Raw genomic sequence first — 22,552 nt, forward strand, 5'->3', positions numbered from 1 at the left:
GCCCTTTCTCTCATATTTCACCACAAGTAATCACAGCACAGGAACTGACACAAGTCATGTCAGTCTTGAGAGGTGACAATCCGAGAAGGGTTCCAGGGCACCCTTGGCCAGAATCACAGGAGAGCACTCTGCCACAGGAGGGATCTCTGCCACTTTCCCCATTTGAATATGGTGAGACACCTTTGCTAGGCTGTCAGTTGCTGTGTGAGTGAGGGCAGGATCTGACCAGTCAAGGACTGGGCCTGCTTTTCACTAGCTGTCCATGGGCTCAGCCGTCCCCTCCTTCCCCTGTGTGAACACTTTTCCAGTTGTTGGCGAGCATTGCAAGCATACTGTCCACTTTTCCACAGAAGCCTGTTCTCTCAGCTCCAGTTGGCTCCACAGGGATTAATCTTGATTGAGCAGAGACCCTCTTTTGTCCACGTGCCCTCACACAGATTTTCAAAGAAATTCCATAAGCTCTTTGATGTTTTGAACCATTGTGGCTTGTGAGCCATGAGCCATGGAGTGTGAGCCTGTGTGCAGGACTCAGTCCATCTTCACCCTAATTGCCCTTCTGCATCTCCATCACTACTTCAAAAGCCTTTCCCTCAGAAAAGTGGTTTTGCACCTTTATGCCAAAGGAAGGATTAGAGGGCTCCTGGCCACTACCTACCTCCTAGAGGCCGGTGTTTGCCCAAGGAGAATTCATATTTCTCTTTCACCATATGCTCTGCACCTGGTTGCTGAAGCCAAAGCCAAAGCCAAATACTGGCCCCAAGGAGGATGTCACTGAAACTGTCCTTTAGTCATAGGCCGTTGCCCACGGTTTGCCACTTGGGTTTTATCCAATTTGCTCTGCTTAGGGGATGCCGAAGTCCTGCCCACCGATTGTATCTTCTGGATCCTTATACAGTGCCAGGGTGCGAGGTTACAGGGCCAGAAATATTGTCCCTTGCTTGTTCCACTGTGGGAAAAGCCAGGACCTAGGATTTGAGGACTGATGGGGTGTTCAGGGTGGTTAAGTTTTTGTAATAGGGAAGACACACCTGTCTTGGAAGGAAATACTCTTTCCACATGTACACCTCTCCAAGGATGCCTGCCTATACACCAACAACAAGTCAGAATAAAGGGGCTTTGACTGCTAATTCCCAAAGTGTATATTCACCTCGTTTTCTCACACCTCCTGACCCTTCCGTGATATGATCATTTTCACTATGACCCTGGGATTTGGTGGAGTCTGAATGCATAAGACTTTCCCAAGGCTGGGTGAAGAAGCCACAGGTGTCCTGCTGGTGGTGCCTGTTCTTGTAACACAGCAGTGTGGGCTTCCAACTTGGCTGGCCCTCTGTTCAGGTGCTAGTCTGTCACTACCCACCCTGGTGATCCAAGCATTTTGCTTGAGAGATCTGGCCTAGAGTTTCTGCCTTGGTTTCCTGTGCCTGGTGACAGGCATCTTGCTGTGCTGGTGAACAAGTTAGAGATGCTGCATGTAGACAGCCATGCAAGTGTCTGGCATCACTGAGGCTCTCAGCAAATGCCAGCTGCTACTGTCCCTAGCCTTGGAAAGGTTTGTGCTTTCTCTCTCTCTGATTTCCCTGAACAACTGGAGTGTTCTAGGACCCAGCAACTCCACCAGCTTCACAGTCATCCCTGCCACTAAAACTGCAGCTCTCCCACTCACTTCAGGGAAACTCTGCTGGGTTGAGGCCAGTTTAGTTTTCAGATTCCCAGAGCAAAAGACACACAGCTTGGTGCCCCATGTGCACACAGCTCAAAACCCAGGGATTTCATTCAACCTCAGGATGAATATTCTCTTTGGCTTCTCTTGCTCACCTCCTTCCAGAATCCCCTTTGCCTGCCCCTCCCTCAGACCTGTCATTCATTTCTCAGCCAACAGGAAATCCCGCCCTCCTCTGCTGTTTACCTAATCAAAAGCTCTTTAACTCTTTGTAGTGCTAATGCAGTGTGCTGGGAAGACTGAACCAACTGGCAACAGGGGAATGAGCCTGGTGCTTTGAAGGCCCCCTCCTGGGGCTAGGGCAGATCACTCATCCTTTGTTTCCCAATCCCCTATGGAGCATCCTGCCTGAGAACTTTTGAATATCTATTTACTTGTTATTTATTTATCTGCCTATTCATTCATTCACTTTTTTGGTGATTGAACCCAGGGGCACTTTACCACTGAGCTACATCCCTAGCCCCCCCCCCCCTTTTTGGCCCACACTTGCTAATGACCTTTACTTGGCAATTGGACATTTATTCCCACCAGGGCCTAAAAATGCACAGATTCAGACAGGTTTGGGGAGGACATCATGTCTTTCTCTGAGCTAGCTCGTGGTTTCTGTACAATGGGAGGTGATCATACTGACCTGCTAGGAATAATACATGGCATGCCTCTGGCCTAGAAGAGGTGCTCAACACATCTCTGCTCTCCAGGTTCTCCTACTTCCTAGCTGACTTTCCTGGAGCTAAGTGACCTCTGTGCATCCCTTTCTGTAAAATGAGGAGAAGTTTAATTGAGTCTTCCCCACCCTCAAAGGACTGGAGACTGCAGCCCAAAACTTCCTATTCTTTCATTCTGGATTTTTTTTTGGGGGGGGGGCTTTTTATTTATTTTAGGACAGACCCCTTTTAAGTGCACTGGCAGGCAGAAGCAGAAAGCAGGATGACCTAGAGGAAAGCCCTCTGGAGTTTCAGAGAACAGACTTGGTGTCTTGTCTAGGATCTGAGGTTTGCAGCCTCTGTGTCACTAGGTAGGAACCTGTACCTCAGATTCCCAGCTTGTGAACCTCTGGGGGATGCATTGGCAAACTTGGCTCTCTCAGAGCAGGAAACATGCCTTTTCATTTTCTGTGCCCAGTTTCTCTCACACTGCTGAAGCACAGAAGGCTCGCACTAGTTTCTTGCTTGCTGGATGAATTTGGAGCTGCTGAGGGTTCAAAGCTACTGCCTTTGTTTGAAGTCTCATGGTTCCAAAAGGCTGATAACTCTGGGTCCCTGAGCCTTTACCCTGCACCCAGTGACTTGAGTTGGTACTCAGCTGGAAGCAGGGCAAGACTGGAGGTTGCCTGGCTACTCTGTTTTAAGACCACTGCTTTGCTGAGACCCACAAGCACCTGACACCTGTGCTCCCCATTGGGGAACTTAGTTCACACACTGTGTAGTTCTTGGTGATAAAAGTTGTAAGCTCTGGAGGTGGTCAGAACTTCCTGGAGTGTTCTCTGCCTGTCGCTGGCGAGAATGGTCAAAGTGATTCCCACAAGCCCAGATTTGGTGTAGGGTGATGCTGAGGATTCAGAAGCCCCTGTGGTGGAATGGATAAGAGCTCTGAGCTCCTTGAGCTCACCAGGTGAGAGTTCAAAATCTCCTGGGGGTGTGAAGAAACCCCATCCCTCTTGACTTAGTACACCATGGGCTAGCATGACAGGGTGTCATTTGGAAATGCTAATGCTACCTTACCCCTTGGAGAGATGTGCTTGAGTGCGGGGGCGCGCGCACACACACACATTCTAAACAGTGTGGGCACCACACTAAACTGTAGTACCTGAGAGAAATTTAAGTTTACCTTAAATGCTATAGGTTTTCCTCTAAAATCCGAGTAACTCTGCTGTTTTAGAGGTTTTCTCCACATTATTCCAGGTTCATCCTTTTTGTTAGTCATTTTATTATCATTAGTTTAAATTCAGCCATAACAGCTACCCTTTGAGGCTGTGGTCATTCTCCCCTCTTCCTTTGCCTCATTTCTTATTCTCTGGTTTTCCCTTGACAGAATCTTAACAGTTCAGTGTAAACCTTGTCATTCTTCCAATGTCCCTGCTGCCTCAGTTCCTGTATAGTTACTCTCTCCCATCTCTAGTATTACTTTCACTAATCAGATTGTCATCTTATAAAGAATTTTCTTACAGTCCCTTCATTTTTATTTTTGTAGCATATGGTTGTCTGTTTTTTCCCCTGCAACCACCCCTTCACTCTTTTCCCTCTTTTCATATAATTTAAGCATATTATAATGTCCTCTTCTCCATCCTATTACTAAGGAGTGTTCTCATAATGTTCCATATTTTGTGGCACCTCATTCTGAGTCTCTATGATAGTACTTACCATACTTCCAGTTTACATATTTTTCTCTCATATTATCTGGGTCCCGTGTGCTAAGAGTTATCCACAGAACTTATTCCTCACACAACAGATAGGTGGAAAGTAAATTAACATAGTTTACTGGTTAATAGGCTTTTATTTTTCTCTGTAATCTGTGGTAATTAACACATGGAAAACTAAATCATGGAAAATTTCAACCTTACAATAAACACAAAGAATACAGAAGGATATACATAAATGTGTTTGTTTTGTTGTCATTGTTTTCCTTATTTAGGATACATCTATTTTACTTGTAAATCCATTCAAATATTTATAGATCCGTCATTTTAAGTACTATATATTTAATTCATATCAGTATATGATGAAAATTTCTCATTTTTTAAAGCAGTTACAACACTTATGGCATATCTCTACAACAACAGGAAAACCAATCTTCAAAACTTATGAACACTTAATACTATGATCCATTACAAAAATTACAAAAAATCTAATTGACAAACATATACTGTGAACTTCAAGCAAGAGGCAAAACTTAGCAATATTCAAATAATACCTAAATCCTAAAGTTACTCACACAATCCCAAACACTAATGCCATACACTGTTTTTTTTTCCTTCTCTCCTTTTCTCTTCAAAATTGTTAATACCCATCGATCTGGAGTTCTTACTTCTGATTGCTCTTCATCACCAAGTGATCATTATGACTTATCCTTTACTAGCTGCAGGACTTGTTGCTGGTATTAGCACTGGAAGTGCCAGCGAAATTGGTATTGGAACTTGCACAAACACCTGCAGGTATTTGAACTCTGGCACGGGTTTGGGCTTGGACATCAGTCAGTGCTTTGGTTTTCATCCTGGCTCTGGCCTCCTCCTGTTTCACAGCTTCGCTATATTGTGATGGCCAATCCCTGGGGTCTCTGTTATAAACTTTGGCTACAAATTGTAAAATTTCCATTTTGCTGTTTTCCCGGTTGGCTTTAGGTCCCCAGAAGAATGCATACTCCAGTGGACTACCACTGTTCACTGGCTTATATTCCAGGTACCCACGCTGTACAAACTCTTGGGTGATTACCTTCTTTAGGTTCCCAAATATTCTGTACTTCTTTTTCAGCTGCACCCCTAACTTTTGCAGAACCTCCCAAATGAGGCTTTCTGTAGCACAGGTGCCCACCATGAAAATGATGCCTAACATCACAGTTAGGAGACCTTTTTTGAAGCTTTTCTCACGTTTGATAGTGCTTGGGGATCTTGAGTTTTTCTGGGTCTTCAACATACCCCAAGCCTTTGAGATTCTTTGTTTCTGAGAGATGTTTGAGGCCTCTGAGTAGCTAAGGATCTCTGAAGAGCTGGGTTCCTCTGAGATTCCAGGGGCCTCTGGAGTACTGGGAGACTCAGATGCAATCAGAGAATTTAAGGTGCTGGGGGATCTGAAGGTGCTTGGATCCTTCAAGGTACTCCAGGCCTTTAATATGCTAGAGGCCTCTGAGGTACTTAGGGTCTTTAAAGTGGTGGAGGTCTCATGCATGCTTGGAGGTTTCAAGGTGGTAAGGGCCTTTGTGGCAGCCGGGACCTCTGAGATGTCTAGGGTCTTTGAGGCACTCACCGTCTCTGTGGTGCTTGGAACACTCAAGGTGCTCAGAGCCTTCAAGGTACTTGGGACCTCAGAAGTGCTGGGGGCCTTAGAGGTGCTTTGAGCCTCAGAGATTCTGGGGTCCTTTAAAGTACTGGAGGTCTCCATGATGTTGGAAGCCTTTAAGTTTCTTGGGGCCTCATACCTGTTCATAGATGTCGATGTATTGGGATCCTCACAGATCCTTAGGCCATTAGAAACTCTTGGGGCCCTCAAGGTGTTGAGATCATTTGAAGCCACCTCAACTTTCAAGGCTCTTGGAATTTCAGAGATGCCTGTAATCTCTGAGGTACTAGGGACACTTGATATATTTAGATGATTAGAAGTACTTTGGTCCCTTGAAGTGCTGAAGCCTGTGTTTGGACCACTGGAATTGTTCGGGGCCTCCCAGTTGCTTGGGTCTTGTGAGGTGTTTGAGGTCTCCAAAGTACTCAGGTCCCAGGAAGGACCTGGAGTCTCTGACATACCCAACCCTTGTGATACACTTGGAATCTCAGAGATACTGGGTCTCCTAGGAGTACTCTGGCCATGAGAAATGCTCCAGTCATGAGAATTATTCCAGCCATGAGAGCTGCTGCAGCCTTGGAAGTTGCCACGACCCCTTGAAGGACTTGGGCCCCAGGAAGTGCCTGGGACCCACATGGTGTTATGAGTCTCAGATGGGCTCTGGACCCGTGGATTACCACGGCCTCTGGGAGCGTTAGGGCCTCGCCAAGTGCTTGCACCTCTCCAGGTACTTGGGCCCCTCCAATTGTTTGGGGCCTGCCAGGTGCTGGGGCCTCTCCAAGGGCTCCGGATCTCTGATGGGTTAGGGCCCCTCCAGGTACTCAGGCCTCGCCGAATGCTCACACCTAGTGAGGCATTGGGATCTTGCCAGGTGCTGGGGTCCTGCCAGGTGGTTGGGTCTAGCCAAGAGGCTGGGGTCCCCCAAGTATTTGGTCTCTGCCAAGCTGTGGGACCCCTCCAGACGGTTGGGCCCCTCCAGGAGGTGCTCAATCCTTGTGAAGAACTCAGTCTCCACAACATGTTAGGATTCCATCCTGTGCCTCTCAAGTTGTTGGGGCAAAATGAATAGGGACTAAGGGTCTCCATGTTGTTTGACATCCCCAAGGTGCTTGGGCCAAGGGAGGCCCTGAAGGTCCTGGAAGCCCCTGGGCCTTGTGAAGACATCAGGCCCTGTATATGGCTGTAGGCACCTCAATTCTCTCCCACAGTGTATGAGTTTCGATGAGGCCCACTATTTTGTCCTTGCAGCTTGTGTCCAGCCCCGTTGGGAATGGGGGATGGAATTCACGCAGGCAAGTCAAGAGATCTGTGCATACAGATCACACCAGACTGGAAAACAGGAGGGAATAGTTTCTGAGTAGCCTCAGAAACTTATCGCTTCAGCTGATACTGCTCCCACTGCTGTCACCGCGGCTTCTATCATTAAGGTACCTACTTTCTCTATAGCAACCTCCGCCCCCTACCTCCCCTACCTCTGCCGTCGCCGATGAGGCCGTCGCCGCTGCTGTCGCCTCTACAGCTGCTGACAATGCTGTTCCTGCCACGGGCAACAAAAATGTCACCGTTAGCCGCTATGTGGTTAACTCCCACGCAGCAGCTTCCAGGCTAACCGCGCCCGCCTCTGGCCCTCCGGACTTCCTTCCCAGAATCCTCCAGTCAGAGAGCTCCCCTTGGATGGCTTCGCCCCGCCCCACTTCCAGCACGTCCGCTGACTCCTGCACCGGAAGTGAGGTGGTCTGCATTGCCAGTTTCCGTGGGCTGGCGGAGTGAATGGGAGGCGGGCATCTGAGAGTGGGAGTGGGGGTGGGGAAAAGCAATTGGGGAGGGGGAGGAGGAGCAAGGGGGAAAGGAATGAAGATCATTCTTTGTATTCTATAATTATTACCACTGGGGTCTTGGGAAAGAGTGAGTCTCTATGCCCAACGGAGGCCGGCAGGAGGTGGGGGGCGGGGAATGAAAGGCGCGCGGGACAGAGGTGGGGGTGTATTCTTGGAAGGAATCCGTTGACCTCAGCCCTCCTTTCCTGTTCTGTCCTACGCAACGCATTCACTCATTCTCCCTGTTTTCAGAAAGCATTTATACTATACATATCTAATTAATTCTTAGGCTCATCTAGGACCTGGATAATAATGTTATGGCCAAAGTGCTGGGCGATGAGAGGAGATGGGAGTGCAAAGCCAGTAGTGTGAAAAAGGTGCAGAGCCTTTGCAATGTTCTGCATTCTCAGGGGTTACTAAGCAGGGCAGTAAGAGGATCAGACCTCCATTTGTGCAGCCTCAAGGAGGGGCACCTATCTCCTGGCAGACCACATAGGAAGCAATTAAAATAAGAAGCAAGAGGCATGAAAGTGAGCCTTGAGGCTGTTGCTATGGGGATGGAGACAGGCATTTTGAGGGTGACCACTGAAAGGCTTAGGAGGCTGGAAGGAAATGGAGAATTGGGTGGAGGCAGGGGAGTGCAGGTTGGCTCCAAGGTTTCCAGGCTCCAGTCTCCCTGAGTACCTCATTTATTTTGCTTCTTTCAGAGCACACTCTGAACTTTGCTCACTTATTTTCTCTGCCTAAATCACCTTCTCTTTCTTCTCCAACTATCTGAATTCCATCTGCCTGCTCAGAGGCATCTTTCTCCCTGAAGCTTATCTTGGTTGGTCCAAAAGGGCATTGAGCCAGTTTTTGCTGCCCTGAGGCAGGCCCTAGAGCTGGCATTTTGATTTTTTTTTTCTCATGTCATTGCAAGTATTAGCTTGCTCAAGTCACTTTACTTCTCTGAGGCTGTTTTCTCACCTGAAAGATGGAGGTAAAGTACTGGCTTCATAGGATTGTATGAATGAAATGAGATAGTAAATGAAAAGCCTTTTTCATGTAGCAGGCACAGACATAGCAGGCCTCTCAAGGTGTTGAAGCAGTGTTGAGAATGTGGCATTTAATAAATGCATGTTGAAGGAATACATGATGGAAAAGTTCTTACATGTGTTCTTAACTGAACTCTTAAAAGGCAAGTGAATGGTTTTTACCTGTTTGGCTGGAAGGGATTAAATGCTTGTTCAACAGAGGCTCAGTTTGTAGTCCCCCTTGGGGAAAGGCCCTGTCTAGCCTATATATAGTCTTTGATATTTCTTGGCCTTTATTGGAGTTTGTGAAATAGAATATGGCTGCATCTGGTGAATGAATTCTATGGTAGGGCAATGTGTATCACTGGAAAAGCAGAATTGGCAGCCAAATTGTACCCAGTGAAGTCCAGACATCTGCACTTGTGTAGAAAGTGGGTGCCTCCTGTGGAGAAACAGGCATTGAATTCAGACCTAGGAACATGAGTTTTGACCCATTCTAAATCACTTACATGTACTTTAACCTTGATAAGTTCACTAATATCCCTTCCTTTGATTTTTCTCTGTAGAAACAGAAAAGTCTGATCTCTCTAGCCTTGTCTTCCCTTTTTTTTTTTTTTTAATTTCTCTCTGGAGATACTTTAAATGAAGTGTCTTGCAGTCATGATCTATAGGTGGAAGGGATTCTCATCTTGAGAAACAGGCAAAATGTTATAGGTTCATGTAGGGTAAATCAGAAGACAAACTCCAACAATGAATTTAATATTATGATCTCTTACAAGTGTTTTGCAATGGGCTGGTGCTGTTCTAATTCAATAAATTTTCAGGAAAGAACAGATTGAATAAAGAAATGGCCTTCCAGCTAAGGCTAGTGACTCAGTGTGGTTAGGATGGGGAATGAGGGGCAAGGAAGGCCGTGTGGGGAAGGATCAGTGTTAAATACTTGGGATCTTCCTAAACCTGGCAGTCATTTCTTCCCATTGACTTGGATCCCTGCTTCATAGACGAACTGAACAATATAGCCAAGCCCCAAACCTGAGAGGGCCTGATTTTTTTTACATGTCCATGTATCCTCCACACCTCTAGTAGGGCTCTTGATTCCACTGCATTCTACAGTGCCTTTTGGATTAAGGGTTAATGACAATCAGCTAAGGGGTACTCACTGACTCTCTGATCTATATTGGCCTATGTTAACAACAAGGCTATGGGAGGCCTCAATTGAAGAGGAGACAGAGATTCTGGAGGACATTATAAGTCTTCTACTTCAGTTTGAACAGTAATTGAGTGAGTAAAAAACTCTCAGTATTTAGTCCCTCATGTCTGCAACTTCCCAGGTGAAAAACCCAGTGGGTTGTGGGGAAATAATTCTGTATTTTCATTCAATAATTATATGGATGAGGCAGAACATGGTGTCATTTGAGCCCTACTCTTTTGTTTCCTTGTGTTCTCTCCTAATTTATCATTTTCATATCTGGAAAGGTTGTTGATAAGAGATTTTTCCATGTGTTGGAAGAAGTCCTATAAAGAGGAAGGATAAGATCCTAGCCTGACATAAGGGGAAATGGCCATGTCCACTCAGGAAACTGGCATGGAGGCGTGTGGTCAACAAATGATTGATAAACAGCATATACTGTTTGTACTCAAATACCCAGACAGTGGCATACTACAGGCTCCACTTGATTCAGGCTGAACTTTGTCTTTTTTTTTTTTTTTTTTTTTTTTTTTTTTTTTTTTTTTTTTTTTTTTTTTTTTTATATTTATTTATTTTTAGCTCTTGGCGGACACAACACCTTTGTTTGTTTGTGGTGCTGAGGATCGAACCCGGGCCGCACGCATGCCAGGCGAGCGCGCTACCGCTTGAGCCACATCCCCAGCCACAGAACTTTGTCTTTTATAATGAGTGAGATCAGAATATGATGGGCATAGAAGTCAAATAGCACACACCAACCACTCTGGTTCTCCTCTCCATTTTTTTTTGAAGTTTGAAGTTATATGTGCCTAGAGTACTGAAAATTATCTTTTTTTGGTTCTAGTTAGTTGTATGTGACAGTAGAATGCATTTTGACACATCATACATAAACGGAATATAACTTCTCATGCTTCTGGTTGTCCATGATATAGAATCACACTGGTCATATAATCATATATACACAGAGGATAATAATGTATATTATTGTAATGAATAATAATAATTCTTTAAAATTTCTTCTCAACTCTGGTAGGATTTTATGGGAATTCAGTGTTATAAGCTCATTCTCTAACTGAATTTTTCTTTGTAACCAGAACCTATAAGACCTCCTTTTGGGTAAGCGTACCAGTTTGTAGCAGTGAAGCAAGTACTTCTTCACGGCATAGAGCACTCTTGCATCAGCTCCCCATTTACCACAACCTTTGCACTCATTGTGAGTTTACTTAGATTACTGGAAAAAGTGAGTCTAGCCCCATCTATTGTACCTAGTTTGGGGACTTCTCACATTTCTAATCCATTGATGATTCCTATGAATTGTTTGCAGTGCAGGTATTGACTTTTTTTTATAATTTCCACAATTTGGGGGCTTGCAAGGAAGTTTATAGTGTGTGCATTCCTATGATTATGAAGCAAAAAGGATTACACTTGCAGTTTGTTTGTTTTTAGGGTGGAATATTTTTATTGTGAATTAATCTCAAACATACAGACAAGGAAAAAGATTAATATATATTCCCATGTGACCAATGCCTAGCTATATCAAAACTAAAATTAGATCCTACTTATATAAGTCTTTATGCTGAATTTAACACATGAAATGAATAAAAAGTATAGTAGAAAATTACTCTGCTGTTGTTTTATCCATGTATCCTCCATCAAAACAAGGCAGGCTTGATTTATCCTAGATTTTCTTCCTTTCTTCTATAAAATAGGTAACAATTACATGATCTATTATCTGGAGTTGAGGCACCAATGGGAATTATTTATGGTGATGAAGTCATCCCTACCATACTCACAATTAATTATATCTCATGGACCATAATACTAGTGTCAGAATTCTCTTCCTCCTGCTGTCTCTATCAGGATAGTTCTTTTAATCTTCCTTCTTGATTTGGCTGCTGAGAACTTATTCCTCCTCTTGTCTCTTTTCCAGTTGAGAGCATGTAGACACTTATCACTGTTCATTTCTTACTGTGACTTCCTCTGCCTATGATAAGTAGGTTATTCATATTTTGATACTTGCTGTTGTAGTATAAATGCCATCATCTTTCATTTAGGAAAGTCTTTTAGAGCTTCAGAAGGCTGTGTATTTTTTTTTCTTTCACAGTTTTTTGATGATCAGCTGGGTAAAATTTACTCATATTTAAGGACTTGTTTGTGATAGAACTATAAATGCCCTCGTTGTCTAGCGTGTCCTTAATATTGGTCTTGGTGATAATGGTATCATTACTCTTGAACTACTGGTCTTTATGGTGCCAGATGAAGCTGGTATAGTGGCCATTGCACAAGGTAATTAGTTCCTTGGTAATTAGTCATTACAAACAAGGAATACTTATTATTGTTGTTTTATATATTAGTCTACAGCTGCAACTATCTGTTCATCTTACTCTTTTTTACTTAAGGCCATATATGGTATCATATCCAGTTCCAGAAGAAAGGAGTTGTAGGTAGTGGTTTTGTGCCTCTGTTTGATCAGGTGTTCAAATGAGATCAAAACAGGCCACGGTGGGTAATTTATTCATTGTGAGGAATATGCATTTGATTTTGGTCATGCTTCTGAGGTACTCAGGCTTTGTGAATCTTCACAGGTAATCTGTGAACATAGTTCTGATTGGTATATGTCTTTCCTTGTTTGAGATGCTCTTCTTTCCAGGGATCCTGAGCAGGATCAGCCAGATCAGGATCAGGGAGGAAAAGCTAGATAAGCACATGGGCCAGGGTTGTAGCTCAGTGGTAGATCACTTGCCTAGCCCATTGTGAGGCACTGGGTCCAATCCTCAGCACCACATAAAAATAAATTAAAAAATGTTTTGTGACCATCTATAACTAAAAACATTTTTTAAAAAACCCAGATAAGCACGATCTGATGTCCCAGAATGTGATGGAAACATTTTGATAGGTTTAAAGGGTGACATCAGACTGCAGGCCAACTGTGAATATTTGGTTTATAATGCAGTTAAAGTGGTTGAAATTATTAGTTGCCTTCTCAACATAATTACATTTTCAATGCCTGTGCAGTCAAAATAAGGAATTGTAGGCAGTCTGTTGCCTCTTCTCTGCTAAATGATGAACATGTATCCATATCAGGTGCAGTAACTTATAGGGAATGTGAGGAAATGGGTTTCCAAAATACAACTCCCAAAAAACTGAAGACATCTCACAGACCAAACTCAACTCTGATTTTAACATTTCATATATGTGCCTCTGAGAGGGAAGAATATCTCTCAGTATTGGAGTGTAGGTAAGATCTGAACAATGCACTTCAGAAAGCATGTGTTGCCAAGATTTATTGGTCCTTTTAAGCCTATAATGGAATTTGAGGGGAGTTTTTTCCTGTTTGGGTTATGCCTTAGCAATTCTAGTTCCTGTCTAGTTGGTTACCAGGAGGAATCTTCTTGCCAAGGTTTGAAGCTGTACATTTTTGGTGAGAAATCCCCACTGGTGTTGAGGTTTGGAATTTCTAAGTTTTCCATTTTCTCTTTTCTTACAATATGCTCAAATGTCTTGAGAATTGCAGAGCTCCATCAAACTCTTGCAGTAAAAGACTTGTTAAATTACAGAACAGCTTCTAGCAGCATAATGTCTTGTCCCTAACATGACACCAGCTCCCCATTAAAATGCCTGCCTAAAAAAGCTTAAGGCTGCTAGAATATACTATTTTTTTCTAGCCAACACCAGGTAATAAGGCCCCTGACCTACTTTTCTTAGTGCATATACCAAAAGAGGCTTATATTTTTGAATATGTGTATCTTACTACTCAGAAATGTCTTTCTCAAGGACCTGAGAGCCATTCCCTTGAAATGCAATAATCAGGAAGGATAGGGCCTCCTGTCCCAGTGTCTATGGAAGAATAGAACCCAGCTAGCAATCTCAGCTGGTCTTATGACATATATGCTGGTGAGCCCCCTGTACTTTTTCACTTCTATTAAGTCTACTGAGCCCCTGCTCTCCCTCTTTCCTCATTCTACCTTTAGAACTCCCAAATTACTTCTATGTAATTCGGAATGAAGCTTAGCTATTTCTGTACTGTCAGTATTTAATGAATAAAATCTGTTTTCACTGTTTTAACTATTGTCCATTTGTGTTTATCAAGTAATTTTTATCATGTATATAATCATGAAACATAAAACCTAAAGTAACTTTATTGTAGAAGTCCACAGCTAAGTGGTACTGTTTCAACATATTCATTAACATATTTCTCTGTAAATCAGGTGTTTTAGTCAGCTTTTTTTGTTGCTGTGACTAAAAGACCTGATAAGAACAACTTAAGAGGAAAAGTATATCTGCTCATGATTTCAGAGGTTCAGTGCATGGTTGGCAGACTCCATAGCTCTGGGCTGAGGTGAGGCAGAATATCATGGTTAGCAGAAAAAAGTAGCTCAGAACATAGCAAGCAGGAAGCACAGACAGAGCTCTGCTTACCAGGGACAAAATAGATTTTCTAAAGGCAAACCCCCCAGTGAACTACTTCCTCCATCCACACACTACCTGCCTACAGTTACCACCCAGTTAATCCATATGAGTGGATTAATCCCTTATTAGGTTACAGCTCTCATAATCTAAACCAAAGCAGCAGGCAAAAAAGACACATGAAAAGCAAGAGTAGACTCTGTTCATATACTGTAACACCCATGACAGATGCCCAACTTTGTCTTGCTTTTTCTGCTTTCTTGAGTTTCTGCTTCATATAAAGCATAATTCCTACCTCTAGTTATAAACTGTTCATGTGGGAATAGCCCAGAGGACCCATAGCAAACTCTACATGTAAGAATCTGTCTAGGGCTGGGGATGTGGCTCAAGCGGTAGCGCGCTCGCCTGGCATGCGTGCGGCCCGGGTTCGATCCTCAGCACCACATACAAACAAAGATGTTGTGTCCGCCGAAAACTAAAAAATAAATATTAAAAAATTCTCTCTCTCTCTCTCCTCCCTCTCTCTCTCTCTCTCTCTCTCTCTCTCTCTCTCTCTCTCTCTTTAAAAAAAAAAAAAGAATCTGTCTATAGGCCTTGCCAGTATGCAAAACCTGTCAGGGATCTTGTACATAACCTGAACAGGGGAACTGAACAAAAAAGGACAGGGTGCTGCTAACAGAAGTGCAGTGTAAAGGGAGGAAATCCACTAACTCTAGACTCAGGATTATAATTCCGAAGACCAATCTAGCCTTTAACAATGCAGCTATCTTTTATGCCTCCTTATTCTGATGGTTTGAATGTGGCAAAATTGGATCCAATCAACCAGTATATCCCACCATGTCCTAGAGGAAAGTTGCTCAGAATTGATATTAATGGTGAATGGAATGACCTTGGCAAGAAACTCTAGCAAACGTACACTACAGCTATAAAGGCTTAGAGGATTCCCCTGGGTCTCCTCAGGTCTGACTCCTTTGTGGAAGTCAGGACACCCTCTGCCCTACTTCAGGTGCTAAAGCTTCTAGACAAGGCAGAATTACTCCCTGGCACTTGTATAGAGGAGGGAAGCCCAGGGCAAGAGAGTTTTCTGCTTTACTCAGTCCTTGAAGCCTCTGTAAATCAAATCACTAAGCTATTTCTGGTACTTCTTTGCTACTATGTTCCCATCCTCCTACACCCTAATTCCAGCACTAAACAAATCTTGAAGCCCCAACACCCTCACTCCACGACCCAACAATATCCCTGGATCCTTTATTTACTTAAAGGTCTAGGTTAACTTGGTCTCCAATTATTCCTTAGCCAGCTATCTCTTCTTACCTATCCATTAGGTATAGTCACAAGGGAGATACTCCTGGCCTAGTTTCCATAGCAAAAAAAAAAAAAAAAAAAAACAACCAAACAACAACAACAACAAAAATATTCACTGGTGCCCAGTGGGTTAAAGGTTTAGAGGAATGGCAACTTTTTGGTATGAATTCCTAAGGGACCAATAAGAGTCTAATTTCAGGGAGTAAATTGGAGATAGGGATATTATCTTGGAGTGTAGGAGAGAGGAAACATAACCAAGGGCATCAGGCTCAGACTTGAGCCAAGGAACTTAGTAGCTGTGTGAGCTCAGATAAAACACCTATGCTCTCTGAGTCTTAATTATGTAATCTGTTACAATGATTTCAATTGTATATCAGTTTTCAACTGATTGGTGTAAAAGCAATACTCATTCAGTAGAAATCATACTTTAAATTTTGAATTTTGATCTTTTTCTGGGCTAGAAATATATAATACAATATTTCCTTGAGAGGCTGGGCGGTGGCAGCAGCAGCAGCAGCAGCAGCAGCAGCAAATCTCAGCTCACAGTCAGCCATTAAATCACAAACAGACAATACATAATGGTGTACTGTGTTGTTAAGCTGTGATGGTCAGTAGACAAAATATATTGAGCATGCTTTCAAATTACAATTTTTTCACACTATAATAGGTTTATTGTAGCTTAAACCCAGTAAGTTGATGAAAAAAATCTTTATAGCAAAAAATCTTTATGGCAAGCTTCAACTTTCATACCCCTCTTTCGTAATCCCCACCTTTAAACCAGTAGATAGCACAATGTCTGATACACAGAACACAGGAAAAGAAAACATTTTCCTTCAAAGCTATCTCAAAGTTGTGACCCAGTTCATCTGATGATTGATTGTAGGCACTTCATGTACAGGAACATGCACTCAGTAAATAAAGATCAATACTTTTAAATGTACTACTGTGCTAGGTACTCTGTGGTATGAGAAACACAGAGAACAACAATGTGTCCTCAGAAAGGTTATAGCCCAGGATGATTTTCCTTCATTTTGACAAAAACAGAATCCAAGGCCACAATCCCCAGGAAAGCTGCAATCTCCAGGGCCCATGACCAATCACAAGATTATTACTATTTATTAGTGAAAACATTTGATGTTATATTAATCTCCCTTGGACAGTCATGCACCTTCCCTCTAAATCTCAGAATTAGGATTCTACTCCCCTAGGCTTAGAAGTAGGATCTAATAGATGCCTCCTCACAATGGATATCAGTGGTTTTAGAAAGTTCAACAGATTCATTCATGTATTTGAATTTTCTGAGTGAGCACAGTCTAATGTTCTCTTGGAGAGAATAATCATAACTATTTAACTCCCTCACACTGAGTATAGTTTTAGAGGTTGAAATAAGAGCCAGTCTTCTTTCAGAGGAATTTGTTATTAGGAACATTTGTCTGAGAGACAAGAGAGAAGTGTGCTTATACTTTTCCATTATTATCAGTGGTGATGTATACAACCTACACATCATCTTTGAGGTTGAATGCTCTAATAAGAGCTGATTTGACCTGCTAGCAGTTGTTACCATAAACTCACAGAAATTTAGCAAAATATAGTTTCCAACTTGGAGATACTTAGATTCTGTCCTTAGTCTGTTTGTGCTATATTAGTCAGCTTTTCATTACTGTGAACAAAACACCTGACAAGAACAACTTAAAAGAAGAAAAGTTTACTTTATCTCACAGTTTCAGAGTTTCAGCCAACACCATTGCTCTGGGCCCACAGTGAATCAGAACATCATGGCATAGAAGCACTGCTCCTCTCATGGTGGCCAGGAAGCAGAGTGGGGTGAGAAGCACAGGGAAGATGAACCCTTCCAGGAAATAACTCCAGTGACTTGACACCTCCGGCCATCCCCCATCTGCTTATAGTTACCAACCAGTTAAGTCTATTCAAACTATGATGGAATGATTAGGTTATAGCTCTTACAACCCAATCATTTCACCTCAGAGCATTCCTGCGTTAACACAGGATCATTGTGGGGCACCTCATACCCAAATCATGACAACTGCTACAAAAAGTACCACAGATGAGGCAATTGATAAGGAAAAGAAATTTCCTTCTCACATTTTCAGAGGTTGGGAGGTCCAAGAACAAAGTGCCGCCAGGTTTGGTGTCTGGTAAGGGCTGCTGTTTCCACGATGGTGCTTCAGAGGCTGCTTCTTCCAGATGGGGGAATACTGTATCTTTTTTTTTTTTTTTTGGTACCAGGGATTGAAACCAGGGTGCTTGACTACTGAAAAACATCCCAAGCCCTTTTTTGTACTGAGTTGCGAAGTGCCTTGCTAATATGCTGAGACTGGCTTTGAACTCATGATCCTCCTGCCTCAGCCTCCTGAGTTACTAGGATTACAGCAGTGCATCACTGTGCCCAGCAGAATGCTGTATCTTTACATGAAAAGGACAGAAAATCAAAAGGAGACCTGGCTAGGTCCTTTCATCAACTTATTAGGGCAATAATCCAAGCTCAAGAGCTGAGCTTCCATGCCATTATCATTTTTCAAAAGCTATACCTCTTAATATTGTTGCACTAGAGATTAAGTTGGAGACTATTAATTGTGGGGGACACATTCAGACCATAGCAGCTCCCAACTCAGCTGGTGTTGCTGTAGGTGCTGGAAAGATCACTGCAATTCTGATGGTTCTAAGTGACATCACCTCATACAGTGTGAATAGAAGGCTTACAATTTTCAGGCTAGATTTTTTTAAACTTCTCTCAACATACACACTCTGTTTAAAAAACACCATGACAAGAAGCTTCAAGACATGTTATGATCTCTGCAAAATGTGGTGATTATTCCATATGTTGCCTTCCTCTGAAGTTTTCAAGGAGGTTTAGTGAAAAGGAGAGGGGGAGGTGGTGGAGATATTGATTATGAGACTCCAACATCTAGGAAATTGGACCTCACTGCATATCTTAGAACTAGGGTTTAAACAACATAAACAGGAGGTAGAAGATCACACATAACCAAAACTCCAGTGAGGTGAAAACAGGCAGAAATGGAGTCACTAATAGGTGCTCAGGGGTCAATGAGGTATACAGGTTTACAGATAGGAAATGGCCTGCCTACCTATTGGTGGGTGGAAGCATGTCAAAGGGGAATATGTGGTCTTTACTGGTCTCAATTAGCACCATAATTTCTGGTCTCCTTCAAACTTTGGAATTATTCTATGTAGTGTGTGTGTGTGTGTGTGTGTGTGTGTGTGTGTGTGTGTTACTGGCAAAATTTGAAAGGGAGAAAAGAGAGCACAGTGGCCCTGAGAGTCTCAGGGATTCCACCTCCATCGAAAACTACCCAGTCATCACCAGAAAGACTGGTGATGCTTCACACAGAACAACGTTGCTAATTCTGACCCACTTTTTCACAGTACAGCCCAGAGAGAACTAAAACATGGAGAAGAAGCAGGGCCACAGGAGAGCAAATTGACACCAGGTCACCCCCAGAATCTGCCCTGGTTGGAAAACCTCCATGCATCCAGTGTTCCTCCAGCTTCTCCACTCCTTCACAGCTAGCCCCAGAGATACACTCTCCAGACAGGCTTCTCATAATTCACACATAAGGAGGGGATCATCTCTCAGAACACAGAGTCAATACCCAAGCAGGGCCCTTACATTGAGGAAGGGAAAGTGCATCCCCCAGATTGGAGCCCATCCCAATTTCCTTAACCTTCCTAATCTTGCCCCTTTACAGCAGAGGGAGACCTACATGAAGAGGCCACCAACAAAGAAGGAATGTGTCCTGTGGAAGAGCAGCCCCTAAACACCTCCAAATCACAGTCATGTAGAAGCACATGAATAAGGAAAAAGTACTCTGGAATTATGGAGTGAATTATAAAGAAAAATGTTTTTGTTTTTCGCATAGGTGAGAGCATTTGCTTAGCCACAGCTGGGAAAAAACAAGTATTGCTTATTTCTGGGTTAGCAACCTTACAAGGAAATGTTGACTTGGCTTTTGGCTGGCTGCTGAACCCGTGGCTTGGATCCTAGCTTCTCTGAGATTGCCTTACTTCTTTTAATACAGACAGGCAGTGCACAGTTTACAAGGACTTAGGTCTTCTGAGCCTCCATTTGGTCATGGGTAAGGTGAGAACCATGAGAAAGCCAGCCTCTCCTAATTCATTTATGCAGGACATGGATAAGGAGCACTGCTTACTGTGACAGGCACTAGGAATGCAAAACCAGGAACAAAGAAAATAAGCCAGAGTCCCTCACTGAGGGAAAGGACATGAAGACGAACATTAGCTAACAAACATACAAGGGCACTTGCAATCCTCAACCTAATGTAGGTGAAGTGGGATTGCAAATGTGCTTCAAATGTTTTGTGAAAGCAGTTGTAGTGACCAGACACACCCCTTCAGTCATCCCAGAGCCTATCATTACCAAACAAACTTCTTCTTCACCAATAATGGTGACGTGGGAAAATGTGTCACACTGGCACGATGCATTATTTTTGCCAAAATCGGAATGAATGGGTCTGGGTGGTTTAGGCCTTTCTGAATGTCACTAGTTCCACAAATTGGCCTGCTTCTGAATCTCATGGTGGACTCAGTAAAACAGATTGGAAGTGCCCTGTCCAGAGTTTCTCATTCCTTGCTGACACTTTGACAACTGACGCCTGTGCTCTGGGAATGGGGACTGCACTTTCAGAATCTCTGATGTGGGTTCATGTAAAATAAAACAAGCAAAAGAAAAACAAAACAAAACACCAAACAAACAGATAAACAAAACAGGACAAGGTAAGCAGACCTGAGTAGCAGGGGCCATTTCTGATGGAGCTGATTCCAGAATGACTTCCATCTCAGCTGCTCTCATAGATTTCCATGTGCAGCAGGTCCTGGGGTATGTTGGTGGTGAAGGGTGGCATAGAAAGAGCAAGATCAGGAAAAAATGTGCTTCTGTGCTCTTGGGGCCCTGGGACCTTTAAAATTGGCTCTCTGAAACCCCACTCAGGCTTCTTTTTCCCACCTGGGCCTCTTCCCCTCAGTGACCTCACTTTCCTGAGGCCAGCATCCCAAAAGGCAGACTGCAGCCACTGCCTGGCTATGACTAGAGCCACAGGGGGAAGGGCTGTCAACTGGCATTCAGTCTTCGGGGACTCACACTGTATGTCCAATCTCCTCCAAGGACCTGGCCTCCCTCCTGCTTTCCCTTCATTGACACCAAATCCAGTGATATACCCTGCAGGCCAGCCTTCTGGGATCTCACACAATAGGAGCAGATGGGGCTCTCAGAACATGAGGCTCCACCCAGGCAGGATCCCAAGCGAGTGATGACCTTTTGTCACTAAAACCCATGCTGCTGGAAATATACTGGTGCAACTTTATGTCCCATAGTTTTGTGTCTATTGGTGGGACAAACCCCTGGAAATCTGTGCAAAAGGCATTCCTGGAGTCTACTGTGTGCCAGGCTGGAAGTGATGAGCCCAGACTGCTCCCTGTCATCAAGAAGCTCAGAGACCAGCAGGGCACACAGACAGGTCACCAGCAGATTCAGTCTGGAGCGCATGGGGCTCCAGTGGGGAATGAAAGGGTACTTCCAGGGAGAAACATTGCCCAACAAATTGAAGTAATGCCCATCGATTCATTTCTGACTGGAGGCCACTGTACCTCATGTGTAGTACCAGGCATCAGATTTGACATGACAGGATGCTCAGTGAACACTGGGGGAAGGAGCAAATAGGCCTTCAGTTCTGGCACTGAGACTGCAATGCCAGGCAGGGCCCTGGGACTGTTTTCCCACTGTGTCTTCAGACTTGCTGTGTGAATTTGGGCCAATCAAGTCTCTTTCTGGCCTTTCTTCCTATATCAATGACATGGAAGGTACCTAAGTTGTGAGAGGTTAGGTTGGTGGATGAGGGTGTGGGACGTGGGCCAAACAATGGTTTGCATCCTGAATGCCCACCCCTGGCTCTGTGAGCTCCAACAGGTGACCTAAATGCACTCTGTCTTGGATTACTGCTGTGTAAAATGAGGCTGATCATAACAACAACCCCTAGGTCTGTTCACTACTCTTTGTGGACAGTATTCAATATGTAAAGAAATATCAAGTGCTTAGAACAGAGATTGGAGCACAGTGAAGTGAGAAGCATGTAAGTTCTATGTTCCATCTGAAAATGCAAGTTAGCTTTCGTCCCTGGAGCTTTGTATTCGTTACTAGACCTGGAACAGTCGTCCCGTATAATTTCCCTTCTCTTCTGATTGCTGTTCAACCATCACCAAGAGAGGCCTTCCCTGATCCACCCTCTAAGGGAACAAAACTCTGTCCCTGTCTCTTCCATTTCTAAGATTTATTCCCCTCTCTATTAATTTTGCTTGACTTTATTTCCCACTTTACCATACCTGCTTACTCTATGTCTCCTCTAATAGGATCAAAGTGGCCCAAGGAAAAGAGCGAATGCATGAATACTGTTTGTATGAATATAAAGTAGTACATCTATTATGAAAAACAATTTAGATATTCCTCAAAACATTAAAATATTGCTAATATGTGATCCAGCAATCCTGCTATTATGTGTGTGTGTATCTCCAAAGGAAATGAAATCAGTATGTGGAAATACATCTGCACTCCTATGTTTATTGGTGCACTACTAATAATCACCAAAAAATAGAAAAAAAAACCCTTAAGTGTCCATAAAGGGACAAATGATAAAAATGTCATGCATTATAATTATTTTTAAAACATTTATTGCATTTTCCAATATTGTTTACTATTTTTTGACATTTCTTTGCTTGTGCAGTTGAATAGCCTACTTGTTCACAACTCTGGTTTTTATTCTTAATACACAAATGTAACACTAAAAATAACTCAAATTCAGCAAGAATACTGAATCTGATTTTATCTATCTTTAAAAACAACACCAACATTTCTCAATCTGTTCCAAAATATTGTAGGATATGTTCACTGTGTTTAATTTCCAAATGAGTTTTTCTAAACTCTCTGTAGCATTTGAACATTCATTATTTAAAATGTAGTTTTAGAACTGCATGCAATCAAATGTAAAATCACTTTGCCTTGCGGCTCTACTCTTATCAAGCCCTCTTTGCACTGAGTCATGGCATCAGACTTAAGTTATGGC

General features: G+C 43.2%; 2 pseudogenes; both read right to left on the reverse strand.

The window, feature by feature from the left end:
- Positions 1-11,858: 11,858 nt before the first annotated feature.
- Positions 11,859-12,328, reverse strand: LOC144250693 (ubiquitin carboxyl-terminal hydrolase 27-like; annotated as a pseudogene).
- A 298-nt stretch (positions 12,329-12,626) lies between these two features.
- On the reverse strand, positions 12,627-20,982 carry LOC113177276 (ubiquitin carboxyl-terminal hydrolase 27-like; annotated as a pseudogene).
- Positions 20,983-22,552: the final 1,570 nt, after the last annotated feature.

Source organism: Urocitellus parryii, chromosome X (genome assembly GCF_045843805.1).
Source record: "Urocitellus parryii isolate mUroPar1 chromosome X, mUroPar1.hap1, whole genome shotgun sequence".
Lineage (NCBI taxonomy): Eukaryota > Metazoa > Chordata > Mammalia > Rodentia > Sciuridae > Urocitellus > Urocitellus parryii.